Below are 6,309 nucleotides of genomic sequence, written 5' to 3'. Positions count from 1 at the left end.
CACCTTGTTTCGTGGGCTGTATAGGCTCAATTCTTATGACAAGTGTGTGGAAGATTCAGAAAATGCAGTTTCTGATAAAAAGGCAGTTTCAGATGCAAAACTATCGCATGCTCGTTTTGGTCATCTGAACTTTGCTAGTTTGCTGCGTTTGCAGAAATTTGATATGGTTGCTTCATTGCCCCCTCTTGAGGCACCATTGAAACATGTTTATGAAGGCTGTATTTTGGGTAAAATGCAGCGTTCTGCATTTCCAAAGGATGGTTCTGTGCGGGCCAATCGCTGTAAGATTCCTCCCCAACCTTCGAGGTATACTGGAGTAAGAATCTTCCTTTCTGATCTTATAATTATTCCCTCTCTAAAATAAAAGAAAGTTTTTGTTTAAAAAAGAAAGACCCTTTCCCTAGAATACTTCTTAGGAGTCCCACCTGTTTTAAGGATTTAGAACAATGAGTTCAGAAGTGAGAATCGGTGTTTTAGATACCAAGGTTTTGGCTTTCATTCGAGTACGGCCCAAAAGAAGTTCTTTATCTCTTGGGGAGTATAAGAAGTTATCCCCCAGATATTGTGACCCTTATATCTGAATTCAATGAAAGTAGGTGACTTAGCCTACAAGCTTCTTTTATCTCCTCATCTCAAAATTCTTAATGCCTTCTATAGAAAAATGTGTCAAACACAAATCATGGAAAGATGGTAAAACTTCAGTGGCAAGTTACCATTGGCTTCTAGGTTACGCTAGCTCCTTCCTTTATATAAGTCGTAACTTTTACTTGTCGCTCACAGTAATCTTACTCCCATCAATCTCCTTTCTTTCTTAATCTCCTTCATGGCTTGGCAACACGAATTAGTTTTATCCCTGATGATTTCTCACCTTCAAGACGCAAGAGAGTCTGTGAAGAAAGACTTTATAGAACAGTATGAGCGCTCACTTTTTCCTCACCTAGGAACTTCGGTAGCTCAGACCAAATGGCGGACCTATTAAAACATAACTAGGGTAACACCCTGGGGTCAGCAGCACTTTCGTAACAATGTCCGCTTGGCCATGGTTATTGAAGCTTTGGGTTTGGGTCCCCGATACTATTGCGTCATGAGATCAAGGCATCTTGGGTTTTCTGAGCGGGTCTTCTTACTGGCGTGTTTTCTTCCTCATGAGAAGATATGCCTTTATCCTGTTTTTGGCTTGCCTCTCAGAGGTCCTTTTGTTAGATCACCTCATACCACTGAGATAGGTGCGGCAATAACCAGCAGAATCATTCCCATAGATGAGATACCCCATACTTGTGCAGCTTGTGAGTGCTGCTTTTGTGACCATATGATGGACGGGCTTATGGAAGTGTAAAGAGTTCTTCTATCTTTACTGTATAAGTTTCGAGAATGAATAAAGTTTAAATCTTGTTCTTATCTTGCTTTCTTTAAGACTTTTCTTGGTGGTTAATCTTGATTAAAATTTTTCTCTAAGTCTCATATTCGTGCATCTTGCGAAATTATCCCAGTTTGCGAGATGAGGACATCTCGCATTTTTTAAGTGGGGTAGAATGAAAGATTCCTCTCCCAACCCTTTTTTGATGTCTAGTATCTTCCCCTGTAATCAATCTCTCTTCAGAAATATAAAGACCTTGTTTCTAACTGTTTTAGCCTAGAGAGAGAAAATTATTCTAGAGAGAAAATATTTAGATTATGAATATTTTTGGATAGAAAAATAACTCATCTTATTAAAATAAGTTCCCTTGAAACAGAAATTCAAAAAGGATTTTCCAATGTGCAATTGGAATTAATTGGAAATAGGTATAAAGAACCTTAGTCTAAGGGTCTAGATTTTCAAAAATTTTTGGATTATGGTCCAATTAAGGTTCCTATGGACCAATAGCATCAATCCATGTGTAGGGAGGAGATAAATCCAAATTGTAAAAGAAGATACCCAAAAATGAGTAAATGCTCACATAAGATGAAGAGTTGAAAATGTACAAGGTTTATTAGTAAAAAACTATGAACAATAAAATTTTGACACATATGTAAGGAAGGAGAGTTCTTTAAAGAAGGTGCATATTTCACATAAGATGAAGAGTTGAAAATGTACAAGGTTTATTAGTAAAAAACTATGAGCAATAAAATTTTGACACATATGTAAGGAAGGGGAGTTCTTTAAAGAAGGTGCATATTTCACATAAGATGAAGAGTTGAAAATGTACAAGGTTTATTAGTAAAAAAACTATGAGCAATAAAATTTTGACACCTATGTAAGGAAGGGGAGTTCTTTAAAGGAAGTGCATATTTCACATGCTTGAATGAGTTTTAAACTAAAAAATAATGTGATATTTTTATCTCTCATCTCTCTTGAACCAAACCAAATCAAAATGAAACCAAATCGAATCAAAAAGTAACCAAACTAGGTCCAAATCTAGTCCAAATTCAACCAAACTGACTTGGAAAATTCTAGAATCAGTTTGTTTGGTTAGGAGCTCAATTTTTCCTATAAATAGAAGCCTTCCCTTGTTGAAAAAAATAGAGTATCTTATGCATTGTTACTCTACTCTACCTAAGCCAAGAACTGTGAATTCTTTAATAATTCACTAGTTTTTGATACTTCTCTCTTTCTTCAATCCCCATTGGTGGCTCCATCAACATACTAAACCAATTGATTGGTTGGGGGCCTCTACCGTGATCAAAGAATCAAGCAAATTATAAGATAAGTATAGTGAATTTTGATCTTTTTCTATAATTTCTCAATGATTCTCTCTTCTCAACCCCTCTCAAGCTTGAGAAGCTTAATTGATATGGTTTTTGAAATGCTATTGAAGTTAATTAATTAATGATAGTAAAGAATTACATAAAATTCTATTTATATTTAATTCTAATGGTCTTTCCCTCTCTCACTTAAGAAATGGTCATACGCATGACCCTTTTCAATCCAAATAAAGCTTTTCATAAGGCTTTTCCTTAATCCAAGATTAAGCTATGCTTGAGACCAAATTAATGGCTTTTTTCTATGCTTTTAGTTTATGTATATTGATGATTCAATCCATTATGGATTGATGATCCAATTAGAGACCATTCTAATTATTTCCTTAATGATAAGCCTTATCCCTTAGAAACAATTGAGATTTATCAGTCATAGTAGCGAAGCTATGGCAAAATTTTTATAGAAATTACGCATAAAATAATTTCATTCAAAGCATAAAAAGAGGACTTCCTACCATATTCTAGGAACTATCATCCTAGATTAATTAAAAGAATTTTATTATGCATAGAGATGTGGATGTTTGCATGTAGATGTAGATGTATGGATGTGAGTGTGAATGTGGAGGTGGATGTATGCATCGAGATGTGGATGTATGCATGTAGAAGTAGATGTATAGATGAGGATATAAATGGAGATGTGGATATATGCATGTAGATGTAGATGTATAGATGTAGATGTGAATGGAGATGTGGATGTATGCATGTAGATGTAGATGTATAGATGTAGATATGGATGTGGAGGTGGATGTATGCATGTAGATGTAGATGTGGATGTAGATGTGGGGGTGGATGTATGCATGTAGATGTAGATGTATAGATGTGGATGTGAATGTGGAGGTGGATGTATGCATGGAGATGTGGATGTATGCATGTAGAAATAGATGTGTAAATGAGGATGTAAATGGAGATGTGGATGGATGCATGTAGATGTAGATGTATAGATGTAGATGTGAATGGAGATGTGGATGTATACATGTAGATGTAGATGTATAGATGTAGATGTGGATGTGGAGGTTGATGGATGCATGTAGATGTAGATGTATAGATGTAGATGAGAATAGAGATATGGATGTATGCATGTAGATGTAGACGTATAGATGTAGATGGGAATGGAGATATGGATGTATGCATGTAGATGTAGATGTATAGATGTAGATGTGGATGTGGAGGTGGATGGATGCATGTAGATGTATAGATGTAGATGTGAATGGAGATGTGGATGTATGCATGTAGATGTAGGTGTATAGATGTAGATGTGGATGTAGAGGTGGATGTATGCATGTAGATGTAGATGTATGGGTGTGAGTGTGAATGTGGAGGTGGATGTATGCATGGAGATGTGGATGTATGCATGTAGAAGTAGATGTATAGATGAGGATGTAAATGGAGATGTGGATATATGCATGTAGATGTAGATGTATAGATGTAGATGTGAATGGAGATGTGGATGTATGCATGTAGATGTAGATGTATAGATGTAGATGTGGATGTGGAGGTGGATGTATGCATGTAAATATAGATGTGGATGTAGATGTGGAGGTGGATGTATGCATGTAGATGTAGATGTATAGATGTGGATGTGAATGTGGAGGTGGATGTATGCATGGAGATGTGGATGGATGCATGTAGAAATAGATGTGTAAATGAGGATGTAAATGGAGATGTGGATGGATGCATGTAGATGTAGATGTATAGATGTAGATGTGAATGGAGATGTGGATGTATACATGTAGATGTAGATGTATAGATGTAGATGGGAATGGAGATATGGATGTATGCATGTAGATGTAGATGTGAATGGAGATGTGGATGTATACATGTAGATGTAGATGTATAGATGTAGATGTGGATGTATACATGTAGATGTAGATGTATAGATGTAGATGTGGATGTGGAGGTGGATGGATGCATGTAGATGTAGATGTATAGATGTAGATGGGAATGGAGATATAGATGTATGCATGTAGATGTAGATGTATAGATGTAGATGTGGATGTGGAGGTGGATGGATGCATGTAGATGTAGATGTATAGATGTAGATGTGAATGGAGATGTGGATGTATGCATGTAGATGTAGGTGTATAGATGTAGATGTGGATGTAGAGGTGGATGTATGCATGTAGATGTAGATGTATAGATGTGGATGTGAATGTGGAGGTGGATGTATGCATATAGATATAGATGTATGGAGGTGAATGTGAATGTGGATGTGGATGTATGCATAGAGATGTAGATGTATGCATGTAGATGTGAATGTACGCATATAGATGTGGATGTATGGATGTGAATATACGATATGTGATGTGAGGAAATCTGAAGTGATGAGATGGAAATGATGTGATGGGATGAGTATACATATAAATGGAATATGGAATAAGTAATGTAGATTGATGAGGGATAATGTGGAAAAATGAAAGTTAAAATAGAAATTGTATTGTAAACTGTTTGTAAATGCTGTTTGTAAATGATTGTTTTATGTCAAGAATGCTGGGGGGAGCATTTTGACCGTCTTGTGATTAAGGTCATGATGGTAAAGTTGCAACTGCTGACGGGGAGTCAATGAAGGACGTCTCGCGTAGCAAGGTCAGCCGAGGTCTTGACCAGCCTCGGTGCGATTAAAATGGTGAGCTTCCGGTACGGTGGATGAGGGGCCAAGGAAGCGGCCTATGAGTGAAGCGCTAGGTCACCTGCGAAGGATCCTAGAGGGTGCTGACCATACGGTGCTCGGGCTCTGGGTCGCCTAGGATACCCATGCGTGCATCGAGGAAGATATTGGAACAGAGTTGGAGTTGTTTTCTGAAATCGGGCATGGATCTGGTTGATTGACCTTGCTGGTCTTTAATGGATGAGTCCATGGCTCTTTATATGGATCTGTTGGTTGATCTTGTTGATCTTCAACGAGAGTCCATCTTGATAAGTGATTATATTGCCGAGTATTAAGGGCTAGGAACTATCGAAACGGCCCCTGCGTTCTAGTTGCCAATGATGCCATAGATACTCTGATGAAGGAATGATGGGAAATTAAGAATCAATTGGATAAATTGGAAGATTGTGATCATGATACTATGGTTTTATTAAAGGATTGTTTTAAACTGGTTGAATCTGTGAAAAAGGCAATTTCATATTGGGTGTGTGAGTGGTGTGACTAGTTTTATTTTGCATGAACATCCGACTAGGGACCTTGGAACTCTTTTCCTTGGTACCCGGGACAAAACCTAACCAAATTCTTAATTGGATCCCATCACTACAGTGGTTGGGCGGTTGGCTAACCCATGGGATTGGATGGGGTTAGGCTGGACTGATGGATCCGTAAATCAAGACTCAAACTTTTATTTTTACGATAGATAAAATAAATCCCGGACAGTAACTGTTCTATGGATAGGAATCAACGGCTGTGCCTCTTGAATGGGGAAAAAAGCGTTGATCCCAATGATCCAAGTGCAAGTTTCTTCCTTAATCTGACCATGTATTTTATAGATGCAATTGGATCAGCTCGATCAAAAATGTTCTTGACTACGTTAGAGTAAAAAGTTATCCAGGTGGAATCGCCCGTGCTTTGAAACAACCGACGGA

The sequence above is a fragment of the Cibotium barometz genome, chromosome 14 (genome assembly GCF_041138505.1).
Source record: "Cibotium barometz isolate CiBa-2024 chromosome 14, ASM4113850v1, whole genome shotgun sequence".
Taxonomy (NCBI): Eukaryota; Viridiplantae; Streptophyta; class Polypodiopsida; order Cyatheales; family Cibotiaceae; genus Cibotium; species Cibotium barometz.
The sequence above is the reverse complement of the archived record's forward strand: the minus strand, read 5'-3'. Positions refer to the sequence as shown.